This window comes from Meles meles, chromosome 17 (genome assembly GCF_922984935.1).
Source record: "Meles meles chromosome 17, mMelMel3.1 paternal haplotype, whole genome shotgun sequence".
Lineage (NCBI taxonomy): Eukaryota > Metazoa > Chordata > Mammalia > Carnivora > Mustelidae > Meles > Meles meles.
Window position 1 is genome coordinate 61,636,995 of NC_060082.1, and position 26,125 is coordinate 61,663,119.

The window sequence follows — 26,125 nt, forward strand, 5'->3', positions numbered from 1 at the left end:
TCTCCCCTCTCATGCTGCCTGGGGGCCTTTCTACCCATCGGGTGCTCAGAGATGTCAACCCTGGGTTATATACAGACATGTATTTACAGTGGCTAAGAAGGGAAGAAAGGCAATAAACAGGAATGTAATAATGGAACACTGTAAAATAAATTAGCTCCTTGCACTTAATGAAACACCAGGAAGGCATTTAATATTTAATGACAAAAAGTGAGTTTCAAAATTCTGTATGCAGAAGTATAAATATATATATATATATACACACATACACATATATATAATGTGCATATATAAATAGTGTGTACCTATATATGGCGTATTAATAGGGTATAAATCAGTTATGAACTCACTCACTGCAAACAACAATAAAAGCCACACTGGCTGGAATGGGCCCCCGCTCAGGTGTTTCACGCAGCAAAAAGGCCACGAGCAAACAGCTGAGGGCTGAAACGGTGCCTCGGTGATGCCATCAAAGACCTGATTCTGTCTCTCCGCCTTTATTCTCCTGTTTGAGGCATCATGGTCAAAAGGCCGCTGAGACCTGTATCTCTCTTATATTGCATTCTGGAAAGCCACCAGTGGTAAGACAGCGGTACAGAGTCCAAGGGCAGAAGGGTTTCTCTCTCCAAGTTCAAGTCTTCATTTGGGTACGGGAGCTCCCCAGGCCCTTCTATTGTATCCCCTTGGCTCCCCGTGGCCACCCCAGCTGGGGAGAAGGGGCTGTGGCTGATTGTTGTTGCGTCAGCCAACCCACAAGTATTTGCCGTAGTCGATATGTCCCAGGGGATTGATTTAAACATTGATTTTATTCTCCTTGGATACTAGGATAATATACACGTTACTTTGACGGGAGTGAGAAATTAAAATTTTTAATAAGGAACTTCATCCTTCCTATTTCATCATAGGTATCATCTCTTTAAAGCCTTCATTGGAATACGTGAATAATATGCCTGTTCACGTGTTTGCCCCGAGTCACATGCAGGATAGAGATCGGCTCTAGTGTTGGAAAACCATGCGTTCGATCCCTTGTGCTGTCCATGACTAAATTGCGTCATCTTTGTGAAAACCTCGGTGTCCTGGGCTATAAATTGGTGATTCTACTATTTTACGGGGCTTTGACAAAGATGACACAAAGTTAAGTGAGAACGTAGAGAAACGACAGAGTAGCTTTTTCTGTAACTGGTTGTCTTTCTCTTTCCGAAATTCATAAAATGTATCTTTCTCGCGCTACCTCCATTTTGCAACTCTTAGGTTAGCTGTTTGCATAGTTTTTCCTTTCTCAGCTTTCCCTTGCGAAAGGCAGTGACCACACCTTTTAAAAATGCATGTTCTTTACAGAATATAGAGTCGTGCCTAGCACATAGCGTGTGACCAACCGGGGCATTAAAATCGTATTCGTATTTTCTTAAAACGACTTCACTTACACATCAGAGCATGACGGCCAAGAAACTGACCCTGTCGTTTCTTCCTCCGCACTCTGGGCTGTGATGTGGGTAATGGATTGGCATTGTCGCCAGGCACGTTTTTATGGGTAATCACTCAGAGTCGCGCAGACAGATGCTGGCCCTGTGCTCATCATCAAGAAGCCACAGGGCTCTAGGGTCTCCTGGAATGCTGTCAACACCCCAAGCTGTGAGGCTTTTCCATTCTTTACGGGGGGGGGGGTAAGGAGGAGCATCTCAAGTTAAATTTAAAATGCCATCCTTAAAAATAAAACAGCAGAGGCATATTCTTTTAATTTTCTTTAAGCGACCCAGCCAGTGTAGCTTAAGAAGCTGTAAAAGACGCCCATGAAAGTTGCAGTCGGGGGCGTCAAGAGACCCTTAAGGGGACCATGAGAATGATTCTGCCAAAATAAAGTTTCCTTCTGTAATATCTCTGTGCCCCAGGCGAGTCTCTTGGAGCTGTCTTCTCCGTGTTCTTGTCTTCCCTGAAAATAAAACAGAATCTTGTTTATGGCCATCGAGAAAATAGCCACAGTTACTTTTTTGCCCTCCTCCCCGCCTCCGCACCGCCCCAAAGGAGAACTATGGAAAGAACATGCAGCACTCACAGTTTGCTTTATTAGTATTCCTGGTTATAATTCTCCTAAATAATACATGTATCTATTACTCAGTTTTAGCTTTCAGTCTGATGTATTGATAATTGCTTTTATTTTGTTATTTTTTTCATTAACACATAATGTATTACCCGTTTCAGGGGTACAAGTCTGGGAATCACCAGTCTTACACAGTCCACAGCATTCACCACCGCACATACCCTCCCCGATTGATAACTGCTTTCAGCCAGCTGCTTCCTCTCCCTATGTGTAGTTGCTCATTTTTCAGAAGCTCCTGGCCCGTGGTAGGTTTCCACTGGATTTGGCAAAGGCAGCCTCATTCATCACGGTAAGCGCCGTGGGGCTGGGCAAGCCGGTTAGGGCACAGCCTTGTTCTTCCGTTGCAAGGAGCACACTGTGACAGATGTGTGTGTTCCCGGGTGGGTTCCAAATGACAGAGCGGAGGCCGCCAGCTGTCACAGCGGGCACCCATCGCTCAGGTCTCCATCACTGCTTCGTGTGGCGCGCTACTTTGCTTGAGAAGCAGATGTGGGGATTTGGCGGGGGGCGGGGGGGCCGGGCTTAGTAGGGAAGTTCTGCGGTCCACCCAGGCTTCGACTTTTGGATCACATCTGCTGGTTGCCTTTCATCTCAGGACCCCATTTGTCTGATCCCATGGGAAAAACAGCCAAGCACTTATGTGCTCCCCCTGCCCTTCTGTCCATGGGTCTCACACTTTTCCCGACACTTGCTTTTTTTCCCAACAGCGCCATGGGATTTGAGTCCTAACGGGAGAAGACGGCACTGACTCAAGTGGTGCTCAGACTCACTTAAGGTTTTAAAATCCTTTGAACCACAATGTTGCAGAGGCAGAAGATGGCAGAGCAGTGGTTTCCAAACGGGGTCCCGAGGCACCCTGAGTCACCAGCCCATTCACAGAGGTGCTGGAGGATGCTTTCAGGGAAAACACAGCAAAAGCTGTTGATCTGGTCACCGCATGAGTTACTGTCTCAAAATAGCTTATGATTTCAGTGTTCTTTCTGAATCTCCCTTTCTGTGATTACTGTGATCAAAAGCGTGTCCTAGGCAAAACCTCTGTGAAACAAGTCATGAGCCAGGGTCTCAGCTGGTTCCCAGGTCGGAGAGGTTGGGTCAGACAGGTGCACACATCCCATTAATGAGTACTTGTGATTATTTGGAAGTGAAAAAAAAGTCTTCTCTTAATTTTTGTGTGCATTTTTTTAAAAAAAAAAGCTAGTACGTTGTTAGGACATACCTACAAGTGAAGTCATTTGGATCTCATTACTTAATAAGTCAAGTTCTTAGGTTCTCTTCTGGCTTGAGGGGTCTGTGATGCCCTAAGTTACTGAGACACCAAGGATGCCGTGAATGGAGCAAGTTTGGAGACCTCTGTCTTGGAGTTCTGCTAGTCCCACTAGTCTAGACACCCATTTGATGACATTACTAATATTTAACAAGGAATGGTGCTTTAATAAAATATTTAAACTGCAGTACAGCAAAAACATACTGTAATTTATAACCAGCTGCCCTCATTAGGGGAAATTACAAGTTATGCTAAAAAGTGAATGCTCGAATTAGGGAGGGAGTTACTGGGCATATTATTAATATTTAACTTTCCTCTTGCTGTTTTTCCTATCCAAATTAAGATAAAATAAAATAAACCCCCATCACCCCTTCCCTGCTGCAGTGGCTTTCTATGAGCCCTCGACTGTATTCGAGAATCTGGGAACAGAGACTATCACAGAGTGAAATGATGTGATCGAGGGACGGAAGAAGAGGTGGGAGCGAGTCTTGGCAATGATAGTGAATCGGGGAGGACTCCCTAGTTCCCCGAACCCCAGGGCTTCCTCCCCTCTGGGGGCAACTGGGTAAGAGTGAAGGCAGACCAGCTATCACTTACGAAGAGGATCTGACATAGAAAAATTGGTCCTGCATTTGTCTTCATTAATATGCAGGGAAGAGAACGGAAACTCACCAGGTCTTTATATATCTATAAAACTACACTGAGACCTCACATCAATCTTTAAAGATAGAAATTATCATCTTGACTTTTACTGCTGAGTAGAGATCAAAGCGTTTACCCTAAAGGACCGATATTGGGCGAGGCTGGTTTAGAAATCCACTTTTTTTGGTGCTAATCAAAATCATGAAATCCAACGATCAGCAAGTTACTTCCACGCCTTGTGCGTTAGGGAAGTTAATTGTAGGCAAATTGGAAAAGGAGATTGGGAAGACTATGGATGGTCTGGGCTGCTAAATTTAAGAGCTCGAGGTCTGTCTTTTTCAAATATATTTATTTCTTTTACGGAGAGAGAGGGAGAATGTGAGTGGGGGAAGGCGCAGAGGGAGAGAATCTCAAGCAGACTCCCCAGTGAGCGCAGAGCCCAACCTGGGTCTGGCTCTCATGACCTTGAGATCAGGACCATGAGATTGTGACCTGAGCCAAAACCAAGAGGCACTTAACTGACACAGGTCTGTCTTTTAAACAGTGGAGGGCCATTGGAGATTTTTTTTACCTTGACTTAATCAAATAAGTATTTTAGAGATATGAAATTGAAAGCAGCATCGAGGAGGCATGAAGGCAGCAGGCTCTAATTTGAAACCCTTGCATGGAGTTGCTTCAAGATTCGCGTTGGGCTCGGGAGGCAGAGGGCATTTTCACATTCTCTCCAGCAGTGCTATCCCCATAGAAGTGTAATGGGACACACACAGTATTTTATATTTTCTACATGTTTAAAAAAAAAAGTTTTTTAAAAAGGGTAAAAATCATCAATATTTTATCACCATCTAACTAAAATAAAATGTCAGCATCTCAGTATGCAGTCAATATGGAAAATTGAGATATTTTTACTTCTCTTTATACCAAGTCTTCTAAATCCCAGTGTTTTACCCTTATAAGCACTTCTGAATTCAGACTGCATTTTAAGTGCTCGAGAGCCACACGTGGTTTTTCACTACCATCCTGCTCAAGGCAGCTCTCACACCTTGCCAACCCCATGCATGGTCTGCAGACCAGCGGAATCAACACTATTTGGGAGCTTAGTAGAAATGCAGAATTCTCATGTCCCATCCCTGACCTGTGGAATCGGAGTCTCCATCTTAGTAAGACGCGGCATGTTAATGGTGCCCATGTTAAAGTCTTGAGAATCCCTGCCTTCTAGAACAGGGTTCACAGCATGGGATCTTTGTGTCTGTACCAATAGCAGCAGCACCACTCTTGGGAATCCGTGGGCCCCAACACAGACCCATTGAGTCAGGAACACCAATGCCAGAAATCGGAGTTCTAAAAAGCTCTCCAGATGGTTCTGACACACACGCACATTCAGGACCAGTTTACCAGAACATCTTTCCCTGGCAAAGAGAGCACTATGGTTCTCCCCACAGGCATCCTATTTTGAGAGAATTTTCTCCCTAATCAATTCCACTTGCTAAGGAACCAGTGTTGTTTCCCACTGTCGTGACTCAAGTACGGACCTCTTCACTGATGTCAAAAGAAGGAGATAGAAACCCACTAGGATGTTAAGTGATCCCATTAAGTATATATTGAAATACCTATATGAAAATCAGTGCCAAAGACTTTGGTTGGTATGCAGTAAAAGCAATCATTTGCTGAGCACCGCTCGTGTCTTGGGCTGTGTAGTAGGTATTTTACACATATTTTCTAGGATCCCCTCCTGACTCTCTGCAGAGTAGGCACGAATGCCCGTATCTCACAGATGAGGGCCCTGGACTCCCGGGGCCTGCATGTGGTCAGTGACAGAGCCAGGAGCTACTCTCGAGCCACAGTCCAGAGCTGCCGGGCAGAGGCAGACCCAAAGACAAGTGACCCTGCCTCCTGTTCCCTCACAGCAGTGCAGCAAGGGGCATAAGGAACAAACTGGACAGGAGGGATAGAGATGAAGCCCCCCACCTCGTGAGGAATGGTCTTTGAACTAGTTTAGAATCCTTGGCACAAGGTGAACCAAACCGACTTTCTGTGAGTCTCCTTACTGTTTCCGAATTCTCTGCCAATGGTGCCTCCCCTGATGCCTGGTAGTCCCCCCTGTTCGCTCCCCATTGCTGTTCTCCCAGCTCAAACAGTAAGGGGGCGTTCCTGATGTTTTTCCAGGGTCTGGAATGTTCCGCTGATTGGCACCTAAGAAATCGGCTCTGTAGAAACCTTCAGAAGAGAGGGGAACTTCCCCCTGAGCCTCTCTGTGACACCCACACAGCCCCTCTGGGTGCTCATTGTGAGTACTCACACATGGTTTTATGTCAACAGTTACATACAGCAATTCACGTATTTTCTTAAGGGTCCCGGGAATATCCGGCCCGCCCTCAGAAGCTGTCTGTGTGTTTCCTGGGTAATTTCTGGATGTATTGTAGTACCAAAGAAAGCTCTAGCAATTAGTCTCAAATTTTCAGTCCCACAGCAAAGTGTCCTTGCACTGACATAGAATGTGAAGGACTCAAAGCAGGCCATTTCCTGAATTATAAAATGTGTGTGTCCTTTCTACACAAGTGGAGAGATCGGTGGCTTCTTGATGGGGTCAGATTTAGTACGTATTTTTCTGAAGTCAATTATTTTTGTTCTGTTCTACAATAACACAGATGCTGCGGCATGACAGCAGCTTGTAACGCGGTGGAAATGACATTGTGGTCTGAGTGTTAATTAATGCGTTCGTAGCCGGCAGCCCATGTGAACATCCTCCGCTCGAAGCCGAGAGAATCATGGAAATGACATCTTGTCTTGCTTGAAAACCTGTTTGAAAATAGTCGGGGAAGTTCAGCACCAGAATAACAATTGGAAAGGATCTAGGAGGAAAAAGATGGCCCTAGAAGAGGTTCACGGAGAAAATACCCCAGGTTCATTTCTCTCCAGGACAGAGTGACAGACAAGACATCACAGATAGGAGAAATGGCAGGTGAAGTGTGCATTCCCAAGCACGATGCTCAGAAGCATTGTGGCGTTGTGTTATGACCTAGAGTTGTGATGAATGGGGAGGAGTTGGGGTCTCTGCTGGCTTGGGCCAGACTTCGCGGGTTGGAATGTGGGCAATCATGGTAGCATTTCAATCCATAGGGACTGGAAGAAGAGCGGATTCTAGAAGCTGGACAGGCTTTAACCTGGAAGGTTGGTTCAAGCATTGGTGAGAACCAAGGAGAAACCAAGAACACTGAACCCATTCTATCTAGGTGCACACAGTGACTGACGCCTGTTGCAAGGAGTGAGCGCAAGCTCAGCAGTGAAGGGCTAGGTTTCTTATGTCTTGTCAGGGTGCCTGGTGTCAGACCCTTAATCTTCATTTGCTCCAGCATCTCCCTTTTGGTTCCATCTTGTCTTCCAGACTGGTGTGTAGACCTAGGACAAGGTCCTGTGAGAACACGCTGCCCAAGCACTCCTTGGCGTCCTAGTGACAAGGGATTAGTGGAATTCCATCAGCTGGCCTTCCATTGGAATCCTCTGTTTTGAGGCCTCATTAGCAACTAGAATCTTGAGCCTAGCGGGGGTTGGGGAGGAGTCCTGGTCTGTTCTTGAAAGAGAATAGTTATTTACAGCTTTTGTGGACAATTATGAGATTCTCAAGAGTTCCCATTCTGAAGGAGGAAAGCAATTAGGTTGATCTAGGCTAATTTAAAACCATTTGGTTGGAATTGTTTCCTGGTTTTGGGGAGCTACTAGTGGATGGACGGGGGAGGGAGCCTTAGTATAGGAATCCACTAATAATCGACACTGTTTGTAAGGAAACTAAAGCACTCTGAGACATCTAGAGTGGTTTTAAATTCTTACCTCCATGGTGGGCCTAAGTTCATTGGAACTTCTTCCCTTCTCTCATTTTTTTGGCTTTATAATAAGTAGCAGAGTCCCAGAAGCTCATTCTATAAAACTTACTCGTTAGATGTGACTACAGATAAACTCAGTGGGAATGAATGAAGTCTCCTTTGAAGGACTGTTTCATTATTTTCGAGTGCATGGCTGATGGAACACCTCAACGAGCCATACCTTGAGCTTTCAGGCTGATGTTTAGCAACAATTGTTACTTTAGTGAGCAGATAACTTCTCTTTATCCAGCATGGTTTGCTCAAAGTAAGTCGGCGTGTTTAAGCAGGTTAACGATGTGTGCCTAAAAACTTTTAAAAATCCTCTCACCTCATAAATAATGCAAAAGTATACTGCTGTTCTAGCCCAATTACGATCCTAAATGTGGTTATCTCAATTGATCAAGGAGGTATTGTATATATTCTACTTCGCGAATACATTTGTGCTTGAGAGGAAAAGCTCTCATCCCCAAAACTATTTTAAGGAAAAGACCACCTTGGAGTTGTTACAGTTTCTAAGTGCTGTTTTGTCCATCATCTTTGACAGGTTCATAATTACCAGACCATATTTGCAGCCAAAAAAAAAAAAAAAAGTCATTAAGTCAGAAATAAAAATTAGAAATTTCTTTTTATCAATAACATGTTTCTATTACTCTGTATTCAAGACATGAGTGTTTCATTTGTTGGCCCAAGTCATCTTTTCCCGTGCTCAGCCAAAGGCTTACTCTAAATGCTACAACCATTCCGTCATCCATGATAATAAAATGGATTAACAGATGTCTATAAGGTTATTAAGTCTTAATTTTATGCTAATTTTTATCTTAATTTTATCTTAATTTTTATTATTCTTAATGAAGGATTGTATCATTACCACTTGCTTTTTGCTTGTTTATGTGATGGTTGTTAAAAGGCCTGGAGACTCTGACCCATAGATTTGGGGCTGCACCCTCGCATATGCATTTGGAAAATGCTTTCCCAAAGTGTCTGTTGTCTCACACAACCTGGTGGAAAGCCACCTTCTCCTCAAGGTGACGTTTTCCACGCTACACTGATGGAAACTTATCCTCTGACTGAGTAAAAATTACTGAACTATTTCAAAGGCAAATGGCAGTTCACCCAAGAAAGCACGCACAAGTAGCCTCTCTAAATCTTTGGAGACACGGGGGTCTTATGGTCATCAACTCTGCCGTGATCTGCTTCAGATTGCTTTCGCACGAGCAATGCATGTATTTACTAGATGGGTGATTTGGACAAGTCCCTGTCCCTCTCCTGGCCTTGGTTTCTCAGCCCATAAAATGGGGATCAAAATACTGTCAGCCTCGTCATGTTGTTGTGAGAGTGAGTGACATAATACTTAGAACTCATGCACTTACTGAAGACGGCGTAAGTGTTCATGATTACTGTCATCCCTGGGAGCCCTTACTGTCACTGCTGTCCTCAGGATCCTGCTGCAGCCTTCTTGCTTCCTCCTCCACAGAAGCTACCAGAAAACGAGTGACAGGGACCTTACAATAAGAGTGAGCTTAAACCCACTCTCATTTGTGAAGCCAAAATATGCTTCAGGTTTTTTTTTTTTTTTTTGGTTCTTCTCTTTGATCCGTAACAGTGTTTCACGTACAGCCCATAACTCAGGACACGCAGACACATCCTAACACGGGCCACAGTAGCCTGTAAATGGATCGCAAGTCTGTGGACTGTTACGAAGGGTGAATTCTGCCCTTTTCCCCAAGGTGGCTTTCTTCCTGAACGACTTTTCACTGTCGGCCAACACCTAGTTAGTGGATAATCTCGAGTAACATTCAGTTAATTATTTGAAGCAACCTTATTAAAAATTGTCTCTCTCCACTGGAAAAGAAAATGGGGAAGGATTTCAAGAAACCTTTAGTCACTGCAGAGGTGGCAGATAACTCGCTAATAAAGTCAGTGTGTCTCTTGACATGGCCCTGCTCTTAGTAGGTCTTGGGCTTGGTGGGGAGGTTGAGCATGGAAGGCTGCTTCTGGGCCACAGAGAAGAGGCTGGTGGTGTTCAGCCCCAGCAGGGTCTGGGGCGGGGGTGGGGAGCGGGTGTGCACTCATGTGCCCGGATTCGTGTGGGTAGAGGAGAGTATTCCAGAAGGGCATCAGCTTTCACCTTTTCTTAATTATACACATCACTCCAGTAAGGATCTAAAGGCCTCTCGTTGGTTCCCATGTGTTTATTATGGGGGTGAAGATTTGAAAAAAAGCTGTTTTGCATAGTCTACTTTTCACTTCCAGCTGGAGGCTGGTGGGCATCTGTTTCCTTCGAGCCACAGACAGGCTGTGTATCAGACTGAGGAAGTAAAATGGCTGGGATTAATTTTCCGTAAATACAAGTTACAGCGTGCCCTGGAGAAGATGTCCTCTTGCAAAAGGGCAGCGAAACCTCAAGACCATGAAGGCAGCTCGTTCTAGAAGTATTGCTGCGTGTGGTAAACACAGTTCAGACTGTGATCACTCGATTTCCTTGCTTCTGAGCACTGAGTTCTGTCCCTGCTCCCTCTCAAAAATGAACATTTTGCTTGCGGCGAAAAGAATGTAAGGAAAGGCAGGACTGGAAAGAGGAGGGTGGGAAGCTGTTCCAACTGGGAAAGCCCCCTCCCCTGTCACTTGTCCTCTTGCTCTGGAGAAAGCCCTTTGCAGGGTGATGAATTGTTTCTGCGAAGGCTAGGCTGAGAGTGGCAGGGGAGGAAACAGAGAGTGGAAGACGGTGGAAGGACGGAAGCAGAATTAGCTGCTCTGATGGAAATCAGAGCAGCACAAAACCCACAGAAGAGAAGTGCCTTCAGAGATCTAGAAGCCAACATAGGAATCCTTGCAAACACACCACATCTAAACCAAGTAGAGAAGTACTAAGCTCTGTAATAAGCTGCAGGAGGAATTGGACACTTGAGTGACGTCACGTAGGCGGGGCTTCCCCAAGGTCAGGGAGCGAAGGTTTTGAAAGTGAAAAGGTTCCCGAAGTCACGTAGAGGTGAGGTCCCTTTCTGTCCACCCTGCCATACACCCATCATATCTATCAAATCGACATCATCGTATCCAGTGTGTGATTTGTTTCCACATAGAAAAGCAGACATTATGAATTTGAATTTGGGTTCTTAAGAAGGCTATTATCTAAAACTCCCTTTCTTTGCTTCTGCTGTCTTTCTCTTGCCCCAGATTATATTTACAAGTAAAGTGTCCTGATGTACTGGTAAGGGACATGGCTTAGTGTTTGCAAGACGTCAGCGAATCTGGAAAGTCGACATCCCTCGGGAGCGTTGCTGGACAGTGCTTTTTAATTTTGAAACCGTTTGGCAACCCGCTGGAAAAACTTGATCGAACCTTCCAGGGGTATATACAGTTTCACTTTTGCATCAAGTACGGACATTTTTCACATACCAAATTAGTCTTGACGCTCCTTCCCCCACTTTCACTTGGGTTTTTGACATTACTGGGGATAAAGGAAATTTGGTTTCTCGGAACAGATGATTTTTTCTGTACCTTCCATAATTGTATGTAAGTGCATATGCAGTTCTTTTTTTCTGTTTTCAGGTGCATGACCAGTGGCTGGGTGTTGAGGGTTTTGGTTTTTTTTTTAAACCTCCTTCACCCAAGTATCTCTTTAAAATATAATAGCAGTAGCTTTGCGCAGTGGCAGTATCGTAGCCAATGAGGTTTATCCGAGGCGCGGTTATTGCTAATTAAAATATAATAGCAGTAATGGCTTTCACAGACATTTATATGCATTTATATGGTTTTCTAAATCAGCTCCCTAAATAGCGTCAACCTTTGCCAACATCAAGGAAATTTAAGTGGTGAAATTACCTGTAGATGGCTGGAGACTTACTCACACCTGCTGCAATTTGATATTTTTTAATTCATATTTCTCTAACATTTAGACATGTGAAATATATATATAAGATATATATAATTAATTGTGTCATAATTAATGAATTAAAATTATTCGGGTCCACCCGAAATAGAAGATACTGTTTCTTTTCTCAGATGAAGAGAGTGGTCCTGTGCTGACCTTCTTCCCTCCCCTCTTTTCTCCTCTTCTCTTCTGTTTCCTTCCTCTCCCTCCCATCTCATCTCTCCCCTTTTTCCTCTCCTCCTTTTGTAAGTTCAACCAACCCAGGCCAAATACTGAGGCACAGAAAGAAAGAAAAATGCCTGGGGGGAGGAAGACAGCAGGTCTCACATTATGTGCTTACTAAGTGAGGTAACTCCCCAAGTTCAAATTTATGAGAAAATTTCCTTTTTTGATATGTTGATCAACCATCCTTAGTCCCTATTTCCATCATTTTTTTTGTTTTGTTTCTTTGAATTTTCATTCAATTTAGAAAATCTGCGCAGACCATCAGGGAAATCAAAAGAAATCCCACAGAATAAGAAAAAAACAAAAAATCATATGTCGGGCAAGGGGCATATATCCAGAATATATAAAGAGTACTTACAGTTCAGCAATAAAAAGACAATGCAGTTGACAGATGAAGAAGAATCTGAATAGAGATTCTCCAAATGTGGACGGATGGCCAAAAAGCACAGGCAAAGGTACTCGGCATCGTTCATTTTTAAGGAAACACAAATCGAAAATATACGGAGATACGCTGCACACTCACTGGGATGACTCAAAACAAAAAGACAGTAACAAATGTTGGCAAGGCCATGGGGAAATTGGAAATTCAACCACTCTGGAAAATAGTTTGATGTTTCCTAAATATGTTTAACAAATGACCCAGCAATTTAACTCTTAGATATACCTCAACCTAACTGCAAACCTATGTCTACAAAAATGCTTTATGTAAATGTCGATAGCAGCATTAGTCATCGTGGCAGAAAATGGAAATAACCCAAGTATCCCTTATCTGATGAACAGAAAAAAAAAAATGTTGAATTTCTCTACAAAAGAGTATTTTTTAGCCATAGAAAAAGAGTGAAATACCAATAACATGCTACCATCTGGATGAAACTTGAAACATTACTCTTTTTTTTTAAGTTAATTTATTTATTTTCAGTGTAACAATACTCATTGTTTTTGCACCACACCCAGTGCTCCATGCAGTACGTGCCCTCCCTATTACCCTCCTCAGGTACCCTGAGGAACCTACCTGGTTCCTCAACCTCCCACCTCCCCCCACCCCTTCAAAACCCTCTGGTTGTTTTTCAGAGTCCATAGTCTCTCATGGTTCACCTCCCCTTCCCCAGTTTCCCTCAACTCCCTTCTCCTCTCCATCTCCCCACGTCCTCCATGTTCTTTGTTATGCTCCACAAATAAGTGAGACCATATGACACTTGACTCTCTCTGCTTGACTTATTTTACTCAGCATCATCTCCTCCAGTCCCGTCCATGTTGCTACAAAAGTTGGGTATTCATCCTTTCTGATGGAGGCATAATACTCCATCATGTATATGGACCACATCTTCCTTATCCATTCGTCTGTTGAAGGGCATCTTGGTTCTTTCCACAGTTTGGCGACCGTGGCCATTGCTGCAATAAACATTGGGGTACAGAAGGCTCTTCTTTTCACTACATCTGTATCTTTGGGGTAAATACCCAGCAGTGCAATTGCAGGGTCATAGGGAAGCTCTATTCTTAATTTCTTGAGGAATCTCCACACTGTTGAAACATTATTCTAAGTGAAAGAAGCCAGGGAGGGAAAAATCCCGTATTACGTCACCCCATTTATGCAGATTGTCCAAATTAGGAAAATAAGCAGAGGCAGAGCAGACTGTCGGTGTCTGGGGTTCCAAGGCCTAAAGCTGTCATTAAAAACCAAGCAAAGAGGGGTGCCCGGGTAGCTCAGTCAGTTAGGCACCTGACTCTTGATTTTGGCTCAGGTCATGATCTCAGGGTTGTGAGATCGAGCCCCATGTTGGGCTCCATGCTGGGTGTGGAGCCTGCTTGACATTCTCTCTCTCCCTCTCCCTGGGCCCCCAGCCCTCCGCTCATGTGCACACTCTCTCTTTTTCTCTCTCACTAAAACACACACACACCAAAAATAAAAATTATCTGCCCTCTCAGTGACAATTAAAACTTGAGGAAAATACTTTCCTCTGTCCTTTGCTTTGCTTCTATTGCATGGATTCCTTGATTTTCTGCACAGCCCTAAGATGTCTGTGGCATCCAGAGCCGACACACATTTAATGCACAGCCCTGGACAGAAGGATTGGGACGGACTGAGGCAGAAAGCTCCAGAGTCTCTGCCAGCTGTTTTGGGGAAAGATAGTATTGATTATTGCTAACACGATTTTTTTTTTTTTTTTTTTGCACTTACTAGATTTCTTCTTTTGTGTTCGGGACATAAATAGGTGACTCTGAGTCCCCTTCTTCATCTCGCCAGGCTGGAGGGTAATTCTGCCACCTTGCTACCATCTGCTTCCCACTTGCAGATACTTCTAACTGAAAAATAAAGCATACGCTTTATGATTCACGAATGACTTATGCTGTTCATTTTTTCCAATTTAGAGGAAACTTCTATTTCAAGACTTATTCTCTTATGGGAGCCAGAGCAAAGCTCGGTGTAGCTCTCTGGTATTGCAACCTTGATCCCAAAAGAGAAGGTGGCACTAAATATTAGAAATATTCAGATGAACCTACAGTCAGAGACTGGGTAATTAATTGCTAGGGTCTCATTCCCAAGCTATTTTCTAATACTTTAAAGTTGTCTACAGGGCTGAGAAAAAGAAAGCTAGAGAAATAAACTCACACTGAATTTGGGAATTTGGGGCAAGAGTTTTCTTTCAACTGAGAAATGAGTGCCCTGCCTAAGAAAAATGACTGATGGAGCAGAACAGTGACAACACTCAGCAAAAAGCTTCCAGTTTATTCAGAGGGAGAAGTTCTTTTTCCTATGGGATAAAAAGCAAAGATCCCTATTTTCAGTGTTTCCTGTTCTTTCGTTCAGTGACGTCCATCTCTGGAAACTTTAATTGGAAATTTCATGTTGTGTTAAGTTTCAGAGGGGAATTTAGCTTCCAGTTGAATAAATGTTGTCCTCATCTTCTTGACCAAATTCATGGTATCTGTATGTATTTTTAATTAAGCCAAGCATTTGTTTCTTTGAAACATGCAAACGACAGTGCCGTGGTTAAGTGGCTGAGATACTCAGCTTGAAAGGGCCCAAGCATAACCCAGAGAACAGTTTCTCCTTCCCCTTTCCTGGGGCAGCTGAGTCTCCATGTGGTTGCACATCCATGTTTTTATCTTGATTGGGAAGTTACCAAGGGCACCAAGTAGATTTCCAATAGCCCTTGCTAGAAATTTGTAATCTCTTCTTTCTCGATGTCCATTACTTCATTTGTTTTGTGTATTCAAGATTTCTCTCCTTTCCCCTTGCTTTGTTAGAGAAGGTTTTATTGGCCTTTCTTGCTTTTAAGCGCCAGCTCTTGAGATTTGTTTCTATCTTTTCTCTGTTTTCAACCTAATCTCAACTTATTTTTTTTTTAAATACACCATTCATTTATTTGACAGAGAGACAGGTCACAAGGCAGAGAGAGGGGGGGAAGCAGGCTCCCCGCTGAGCAGAGAGCCCGATGCAGGGCTCGATCCCAGGACCCTGAGATCATGACCTGAGCCGAAGGCAGAGGTTTAAACCACTGAGCCACCCAGACGCCCCTAATCTCAACTTATTTTTATCATTTTATTTTTCTTCATGGTAAGTGTGATCTTCAATCACTGCCCTGTGTCCCCATCTTCTACCCACCTCCCCTCTAGTAACCAACAGTTTGTTTTCTAGAGTTAAGAATCCGTTTCTTAGTTTGTTTCTCTCTTATTCTTTCCCTTTGCTTTTTTTTTTTTTTTTTTTTTTTTTTTGACAGACAGAGATCACAAGTAGGCAGAGAGGCAGGCAGAGAGAGAGAGAGAGAGAGAGGGGAGGAAGCAGGCTCCCTGCTGAGCAGAGAGCCCAATGCGGGGCTTGATCCCAGGACCCTGGGATCATGACCTGAGCAGAAGGCAGAGGCTTTAACCCACTGAGCCACCCAGGCGCCCCTGCTTGTTTTGTTTCTTAAATGCCACATATGAATGAAATCATGGAGTATTTGTCTTTTTCTGACTTACTTCACTTAGCATAATACTCTCTAGTTCCATCCATGTTGTTGCAAATGGCAAGATTTCATTCTTTCTATGGTTGAGTAATATTCCTGTGTGTGTGTGTGTATGTACCATGGCTTCTTTATGCATTCATCTGTTGAAGGAAACTTGGACTGCTTCCATATCTTGGCTGTTAAAAACAATGTTTCTATGAACATAGAGGTACATGTATCCCCTTTGAATTGCTGTTTTTGTATTCTTTTTTTTTTTTTTAAAGATTTTATTTATTTGACAGAGAGAGATCACAAGTAGAGAGGCAGGCAGAGAGAGAGAGAGGGAAGCAGGCCCCTGCTGAGCAGAGAGCCCGATGCGGGACTCGATCCCAGGACCCCGAGATCATGACCTGAGCCGAAGGCAGCGGCTTAACCCACTGAGCCACCCAGGCGCCCCTGTTTTTGTATTCTTTGGGTAAATGCCCAGTAGTGCGATTACTACATCAGAGGGTAGTTCTATTCTTAACTTTTTGGGGAGCCTCCATACTGTCTTCCACAATCGCTGCACCATTTGCATTTCTACGAACAGTGCACAAGGGTTCCTTTTTCTCCGCATCCTCACCAACACCTGTTGTTTCTTGTGTTGTTGATTTTAGCCATTCTGACAGGTGTGAGGTGCTATCTCCTTGTAGTTTTGATCTGTATTTCCCTAATGAACATCTTCTCATGTGTCTGTTGGTCATCTGTATGTCTTCTTTGGAGAAATGTCTGTTCGTATCTTCTCATTTTTAATTGGATTATTCTGTTTTGGGGTAATTGAGTTGTATCAGTTCCTTATGTATTTTGGATACTAACCCTTACTGGATATGTCATTTGCAAATATCTTCTCCCACTGAGTAGGTTCCCTTTTAGTTTTCTTGATTATTTCCTTCACTGTGGAGAAACTGTTTATTTTGATGTAGTCTCAGTAGTTTATTTTTGCGTTTATTTCTCTTGCCTCAGGAGACATATTTAGAAAAATGTTGCTAAGGCTCATGTCGGAGAGATTATTGTCTGTGCTCTCTTCAAGGATTTTTATAATTTCATGTATCACATTTAGGTATTTAATCCTTTTTTAGTTTATTTTTGTGTATGGTAAAAAAAAAAAAAAGGTCCAGTTTCATTCTTTTGCATGCGGCTGCTTGGTTTTCCTAACACCATTTGTTTAAGAGACTGTCTTTATCCCATTGGATATTCTTTCTTGCTTTGTCAGACATTAGTTGACCATGTCATTGTGGATTAATTTTTGGGTTTTCTGTTCTGTCCTCTTGACCAATATGTCTTTTTATGCCAGTACCATAGAGATTTGGTTACTATAGCTTTGTAATATAACTTGAAACATGGAATTATGATATCTTCAATTTTGCTTTTCTTTTTCAAGATTGTTTTGGCTATCCAAGGGCTTTTTTATCCCATACCAATTTTAGGATTATTCTAGTTCTGTGAAAAAGACTGTTGGCATTTTGATAAGGATTGCATTAAATATACAGATTGTTTTGAGTATATAGATATTTTAACAATATTTGTTCTTCCATGCCATGAGCTAGAATGTCTTTCCATTTTTTTGTATTATCTTCAATTTGTTTCATCAGTGTTTCATGGTTTTCAGGGTACAGATCGTCTTCACCTCCTTGGTTAGGTTTATTCCTTGATATTTTATAGGTTTTGGTGCATTGCAAGTTGGGATTATTTTCTTAATTTCTCTGTCTGCTACTTCATTGTTGGCATATAGAAATGTAACAGATTTCTGCACATTGATTTGTATCCTGTGACTTAACTGAACTCATTTATCAATTCTAATAGAGTTTTGGTGGAGTCTTAAAGGTTTTCTATAGAGTATCTACATACTATATAGTATCTTGTAGCCTACAGAGACTCAAAGTTTTACTGCTTCCTAACCATTTTGGATTACTTTTATTTCTTTATGTCATCTAATTTCTGTGTCTAGAACTTCCAGTAACATGTTGAGAGTAGACATCCTTATCACGTTCCTGACCTTAGGGGAAAAGCTCTCAGGTTTTCACCACTGAGTATGATGTTCGCTGTGGATTTTTATATAAAGGCTCTATTATGTTGTGGTATGTTTCCTCTATACCCACTTGGCAGGAGGTTTTTATCATGAACGGATGTTGTACTTTGTCCAGTGCTTTTTCTACTTCCATTGAAATGACAATATGGTTTTTTTCCTTTCTCTTACTGATGGGACCTATCTCGTTGATTGTTTTGCGAATATTAAACCGCCCTTGCATCCTGGGAATAAATCCCACTTGATCATGGTGTATGATTTTTTTAAATATATTGTTGAATTTGGTTTGCTAATATTTTTGTGAGGATTTTTGCATCTATGTTCATCAGGGATATTGGCCTCTAGTTCTCTTTTTTCTGTGGAGTCTTTATCTGGTTTAGGTATCAGGGTAATATTGGCCTCATAGAATAAATTCTGAAGTTTTGCTTCCTCTTGTATTTTTTAGGTTAGTTTGGGAAAAATGGGCATTGACTCTTCTTCTTTAAAGATTTAGTTAATTAATTAATTTTTATTTATTTATTTACTTACTTATACAGTATGAGCGGGAAGAGGGTCAGAGGGAAAAAGACAAAGAATCTCAAGCAGACTCCGCACTGACACAGGGCTCGATCTCACAACCCTGAGATCATGATCTCAGCTGAAATCAAGAGTCTGATGCTTAACCGACGGGGCCACCCAGGGGTCCCGGGTATTAACTGTTCTTTAAATGTTTGGGAATTTGCCTGTGAAGCCATCTGGTGCTGGACTTTTGTTTTGGGGGATTTTTTTGATTACCAGTTCTATTTCATTGCGAATGATTGGTCTGTTCAAATTTTCTATTTCCTCCTGGTTTAGTTTTGGTAGGTGAATGTTTTGAGGAATTTATCCATTTTCTCTAGGTTGTCCAATTTGTTGGCCTATAGTTTTTCATAATATTGTTACCATTGTTTGTATTTCTGTAGTGTTGGTTGTTTTTTCTCCTCTTTCATTATTAGTTTTGTTTATTTGTGTGTCTCTCCTTTTTTCTAATGAGTCTTGTTAGAGGTTTATCAATTTTGTTGATCTTTTCAAAGAACTAGCTCCTGGTTTCATTGATCAGTTTTATCTTGTTTATTTATTTATTTATTGGTTTTATATCATTTGTGTCATCTCTAATCTTGATTATTTTCTTTCTTTTGCTGGGTTTGGGTTTCGTTTGTTCTTTTTCTAACTCCTTACGTGTAAGTTTAGGTCATTTATGTGAGAGTTTTCTTGCCGCCTGTATTGCTATAAACTCCCCTCTTCGAACCACTTTTGCTGCATCTCAAAGATTTTGGAGCACTGGGTTTTCATTTTCATTTGTTCCATGTAATTTTTTATTTCTTCTTTGATTAATAGCATGTTATTTAAACTCCATATATTAATAGCATGTTATTTAAACTCCATATATTTGCGGCCTTTCTAGGTTTTTTTCTTGTGATTGATTTCTGGCTTCATAGCATTGTGGTCAGAAAAGATGTGTGGTATAACCTCAGTCTTTTTGAATTTGTTGAGATTTGTTTTATGGCCTAAAATGTGATCTGTTCTGGAAAATGTTCTGTATACACTTGAAAAGAATATGTATTCTGCTGTTTTAGGATGGACTATTCTGATTATATCTGTTAAATCTTTCTGGCCCACTGTGTCTTCCAAAACCACGCTTTCCTAGTTGATTTTCTGTTTGGATGGTCTGCCCAGCAATGTAAGTGGGTTATTAAAGTCCCCTTCTATTTTTGTATTACTATCGATACTTTTTTTATGGTTGTTATTAACTGTTTTATATATCTGGGTGCATAAATATGTACAGTTGTTATATCCGCTTGTTGGATTTTCCTTTTCATTGTTACGTAGTGTCCTTCTGTGTCTATTGCTGCAGTTTTTGTTTTAGAGTCTATTTTGTCTTATATAAGTCCTGCTGCCCCAGCTTTCTTTTCGTATCCATTTGCATAATGTTACTCTACTCACTCGCCTTCAATCTTCAGGTGTCTTTCAGTCTGAAATGAATCTCATTTAGGCAGCATATTGATGAGTCTCGGTTCTGGAACCTTGTGTCTTGTGTTGGAGTATTTAGTCCATTTACATTCAAAGTAGTAATTGATAGGCATGTATTTATTGCCAATTTGTTCCCTGTTTCTGGTTGTTTCTATAGATTTTCTCAGAACCTTTTTCCTCTTGTTCTCGTTCATGGTTTACTGGCTTTCTTTAGTAATATAGATTTCTTGGATTTTTTAGTAACTTGCATTTCTTTCTCTTTGTACTTTGCATATCTATCACTGTTTTTTGATTTGTGGCTGCAGATTTTTCCCTTTCAGCACTTGGACTATATCGTACCACTCTCTTCTGAACTGCAGAGTTTCTGCTGAAAAATCTGTTCATAGCTTTATGGGTTTTTTCTTGTATGTAACTATGTTCTTTTCTCTTGCTGCTTTAATTTATTTATTTTTTTCTTTATTGCTGCTCCTGCCATTCCCTCCTTGGGTTAAATGTGCAGTGGGGGAGATCTCTGTGCCTCCTGGGTCTTGATATCTGTTTCCTTCTCCAGATTAAGGAAGTTTTCAGCTATTATTTTTTCAAATAAATTTTCTGCCCCCTGATCTCTCTCTTCTTTTCAGAGATTTCTGTAATTTGGATGTTATTTCACTTGGTGGAGTCACTGAGTTACTTAAGACTAATTTCACTTTACATAAATTCTTTCATCTCCTTTTCTCAGCTTGGTTATTTTCCAGTATTCTGTCTTCCAATTCATTAATTCATTCCTCTTCTTCATCTAGCCTGCTATTTATTCAAGTGTATTTCTAGTTTCATTCATTGTGTCCTTGATTGATTCTTTTTTATCTCTGTGGTAAGGATGTCACTAATGTCCTCTACTCTTTCTCCAGTCCAGTCACTATCTTTGGATCATTACTCTGAATTCTCTATCACACATACTACTTGTATCTGTTAGCTTAGGTCTCTTGTGGTTTATTCCTGTTCTTTCATTTGGGATATATTTTTCTGTCTTCTCATTTTGTCTGACTCTCTGTGTCTGTTTCTCTGTGTTAGTAAAGTCAGCTACATCTCTTGCTCTTGATGGTAATGGCTTTATGAAGAAGAGGTTCTATAGTGCCCTGCAGTACACTGTTCCCTCGCACCTGCTGCTTCAGGGAATGTCTCCTGTGTGTGTTGTGTATGCTCTGCTATTAAGTCTTGGCCTCTTTTTCCCTCAATCCAGTTGTCTGCAGAATCTCCCTTTACTAAACTGTTGTAGGCAGCAAGCTGTGTGGTGATCTGCTTGCCAAACCAGACCTGCCCCTGCTGCTCCCAGAACTGAGGTCCCACAAAATGCATAGTTCAGGAGACTTGGTGTTGGCAAGGTTGGCACAGGACTTCTGGGGGAGGGGCCCACAGCGCAGGGACTCAGCTGAGTGGGAAGGGTGGATCCACGCAAGTGTAGGGGGTTAGAGCTTGGTGCAAGTTAGGTAAGGAATGTTGGTGTGCGCTAGTTCCCATAGGTAGTAGTTGTTTATGCTGGGGTGCAGTTGGGGGTGGGGGAAGCTACCTGCCCCCTCCTTTGTTCTTGGAGGGATCTCCCTACTATACCTGTCTCTCTGGGCCAAACTCTAAAATAAGCATATCACACTGCCTTCAATCTGCCCCTAGAGTTTTTCAAACTGCTGCTTCTGGGCTGTATCTGAATGGGCTATTTGTGATGTTGTCTCTTTAAGATGTGTGTGTGTGTGTGGGGGGGGTGACTGCACTTCTGATGCCTTCTGGGTTCTTCCAGAGCCAAGCCTGTCATTTTTTTAAATTCCAGGCTTTAAGTCCTGTAGGTTTTAAGAACTTAGGAAATTTCAGTCCCTCTCACTTTCAAAGGCAAATGTTAGGGAGACTCATCCTCCCATTCACGGGCTCCCTGGTGTGAAGGTCTGTTTTCTGCCTTTGTCTGCACCATTGGCTCCCTCCCAGACCAAGTCTCCACCCTTCCTACCTTCTTTGAGGTTGCCTCTTCTCTGCCTTTAGTTGTGGAGTTCCTTCTGCCAGTCTTTGGGTCATTTCTTGGGTTATATACATCGATATGGGTGTTACCCAGTTGTATCTGAGGGACAAGGTCAGCTTAGGATCCTTCTACTCCACCATCATCCCAACCAACCAATCTCTGCCATCTTAAGTTTTTAAATGACAGGTTTCCAATGGTTCTTTATAAGGAAACTTCTGATTTTAAAAATCTGCTTAGGATGGAGGAAGCTGGAAAGAGCATTGCTCTAACATAGGAAAAAAAAAGGAAAGAAAACAAGGTAAACCACAAATTCACAGCTTTTCTTGAATACATCATGGAGTTTTAATTTCAGGGCAGACAACAAACCTAAAACCTAAGGAAGGAGGACAGAGAGAGACAGAGAGGATATTAGCACTTGCTCACCTGGCCAAGAGGAAAGGAGATAAGATCCTTACTTCCTTATATAAAGTGGTATATTATTTGGAGTTGACTAATTAATTAAAATGTATGTCTTAAAGTCTAGGTCAACTAAAACTTTAAAATAGTGCACGAATAATTAACTCAGCATGGAAATAAAAATGAAATATTAAATGAGATCCAATCTGAAAGAAAGAAAGAAGGAAAAAAACTTAAAGAAACCAAAAATTAAAAGGCAAGGTCCACCTATATATTATCTACAAGAAAGCTACTTTAGGGGCACCTGGGTGGCTCAGTCAGTTAAGCATTTGCCTTCGGCTCAGGTCATGATCTCAGAGCCCTGGGATGGAGCCCGCGTCAGGTTTCCTGCTCAACAGGGAGCCTGCTTCCCCCTCTGCAGCTGCCCCTGCTTGTGCTCTTTTGTGCACTCTTGCTCTCTCTCTAATAAATAAATAGAATCTTTAAAAAAAAAAATAAATCTGGGGCGCCTGGGTGGCTCAGTGGGTTAAAGCCTCTGCCTTCGGCTCAGGTCATGATCCCAGGGTCCTGGGATCAAGCCCCGCATCGGGCTTTCTGCTCAGCGGGGAGTCTGCTTCCCTTCCTTTCTCTCTGGCTGCCTCACTGCCTACCTGTGATCTCTATCTGTCAAAAAAAAAAAAAATCTTAAAAAAAAAATAAAAAATAAATCTACTTTAAACTTAAATATGTAATAGAATTAAAAGAACAGGATGGAAAAATATTTACCTTGCTAGCACTTGTTGGAAGAAAGCTGAAGTTGGCATAAGGCTATCAAAGTCACCTTCAGAAAAGTAATATTACTAGGAATAAAGACAGATATTACAGATAACGGTAAAGGGCCAGTTCTTCTAGAGACCACAATAATCCTGAATATATATGCTGTTAACAAGAGAGTTTTCAAATGTAGAAAGCAGTAAATAAATAAATAAAACCATAAGGAGAAATAAGCAAATCCACACTTAAAGCTGAAGACTTCAATATTCACCTTGTAATAACTGATTGAACAAGTAGAGAAAAAATCAGTGAGGATATGGAAAACTTGAAAAATACCATCAATACTTGACCCAATTGATGCTTCAAGGACACTTCATCCCAAAAGAGTAGAATAGATAATTATAAGTACACACTGAACATTTATCAGGATATCCCAAGTCATCAGAAATAAAACTTAAATCTTTCAAAATTAAAGTTACATAAAATACATTCTCATATTACAATTAAATCTATGAATGAAAAAGTAGAAATCAATAAAAAATATCCCATACATTGACTAGATCCAGGAAAAATCACAAGGGATACTGAGTAATATTTTAATTAAATGAAAATGAAACTATGACACACCACACTATATAGATACAGGTAAAACAGTGCCTTAAGTTTCATTTGTATTTAAATTTGTATTATAATTTATGTTTATGTTAGAAAGATGAATGAAATCAAAGTTGGTTCTTTGAACAAATTAATAAAGTTGATAAACCTCTGACCAGACTAACCAGGAGACAAAGAGAAAGGACAAATTACAAATATCGGGAATACACGATCACTACAGACTCTGTTGACACAAAAAGATAATAAAGGTATATCATGATTAACTCTATGGACATAATTTTGATGACTTAGATGAAATGGTTAAATTACTTTAAAGACACCAACTACCAAAACTCAGTCAAAATGGAAAAGAAAATTTTAATGATATTTTATTTATTAAAAGGGTTGAATATATAGTAAATACATCCCACAAAGAAAACTCTAGGCCCAGATGGCTTCATTGAAGAATTTTACTAAATATTTAAGGAGGGGAAAATGGCAATCCTTTACAAATTCTTCCAGAATGTAGAAGAGGAGAAAACACTTCCCAACTCATCCCATGAGGCCAGCATTTCCCAAATACTAAATGAGACAAATACATTTTAAGAAAAGAAGACTATTAAAAAAAAAAGAACATAAATGTGAAGTTCTCAACAACATACTAGCAAATCAAACATAATCAAGTAGACTTTACCTAGGAATGCAAGGCTGGTTCAATATTCAAAAATCTGCCAATGCAGCACTATATGTATATATAATGTAATATATAATGTAATATATGATAACTACAAAGTGCATATTTATAAGGCCTTTGACAGAATTCAACATCCATTTCTCATAAAATTGAGATAAAAAGAAATTTTGTTAACCTAATAAAGAGTATAGTATCTACCCCCCCTGCAAAAAAAAAAAAAAAAACACACACACATAAACAAAAACCAACCCTACAGCTATCATCATAATTAATGTTGAAAGACGAAATGCTTTTCTCCTAAGGTCAGCAACAAAGCAAGGATATCCATTCTCATCAACCTTGATGCATATTGTTCTAGAAATTATAGCCAAACAGTATGACAAGGAAAATAAGTAACAGACGTATAAACTGGAAGGGATGAAATAGGGCTGTCTCTATTTGTAGATGATATGATTATGTAAAAATTCCATGTGCTATTCCTTAGCACTGGGCGTTATACACAACTAATGCATCGTTGAACACTACATCAAAAATTAATGATGTACTGTACCATGGCTAACTGAACTAACTAAATAAATGGAAATAAAACTTATAAAAGTGAACCATTCCAAAAAATTCCTGAAGAATTTATAACTATAAATAGTTATAAAAACTATAAGTTTAGAATACTTGCATAACATAAAGTCAGTACACCAAAATGAGTGTGTCTATTTATACAAACATTTCTTCTATATACAGTGGTTCTATATACAAAAATAGTGTTCTTATATGATAGCAAGAACAATTAGTAAGATTAAAAAAATATACCATTTACCAAAAGCATGAAATATTTAGTTATGATCTTACAAAATATATTAAAGATCTCTATGCTGAAAATTACAAAGCACCGTTTAAAGAACTAAGAAAAGACCTTAAAAACATACAACTATACTTATTTATGGTTTGGATTATGCAATATTTTTATTTCATTTCTCCCCAAACTGATCTATAGATTCAATGTAATTCCAATCAGAATCCCTGCAAGACTTCTACAGAAATCGACAAAGTGATTCTTTTTTTAAAAGATTTTATTTATTTTAGAGAAAGAGGTAGAGAAAGAGAAAAAGCAGGAGCAGAGGGAGGAGGACAAGCAGATTCCATGCTAAGCATGGAGCCCAAAATGGGCCTCAGTCCCACGACTCTGAGATCATGAACTGAGCCAAAATCAAGAGTCAGACACTTAACTGACTGAGCCACCCAGGCACCCTGATTCTAAAATTTGTTTAGAAATTTTACTTGATGGTTTCTTATAAATAAATTTCCAAGTAATTAGAATAGCTAAAATAATTTTTAAAATACAAGAACAAGTTGGAAGTTTAACACTGGTTAATTTCTTACCTACTAAGTGTCCAAAAGTGTCCTACTAGAGAAAGGATAGACATCTTGATCAATAAAACATAATAGAGAGTACAGAAATAGACCCATACATCTATGGTCATATATTGATTGGGGTGGGGGGGGCAGAGGGAGAGAGAGAATCTCAAGCAGGCTTCACGCCCAGGACCCTGAGACCATGACCTGAGCCAAAATCAAGAGTTGGATGCTTAACCAACCAAGGCACCTAGGACCCCCTGGCCAGTTGTTTTTTTAACAAAGATGCAAGGCCAGTTCATTTTCAACAAATGAAACTTGATCTATACCTCACACCTTTGCAAAAATTAACACAAAATGGACTGTAGGCCTAAATAGAAGAGCTAAAACTACAAAAAAATCTCCAGAAGAAAACAG

The 26,125-nt window shown here is 40.8% G+C and overlaps 1 protein-coding gene and 1 pseudogene across 3 annotated transcripts in view; both read left to right on the forward strand.

The window, feature by feature from the left end:
• Nucleotides 1-26,125, forward strand: part of PLD5 (phospholipase D family member 5) — a 400,444-nt gene that overhangs the window by 300,201 nt on the left and 74,118 nt on the right. The window lies entirely within an intron of this gene.
• Nucleotides 11,496-11,610, forward strand: LOC123928580 (annotated as a pseudogene).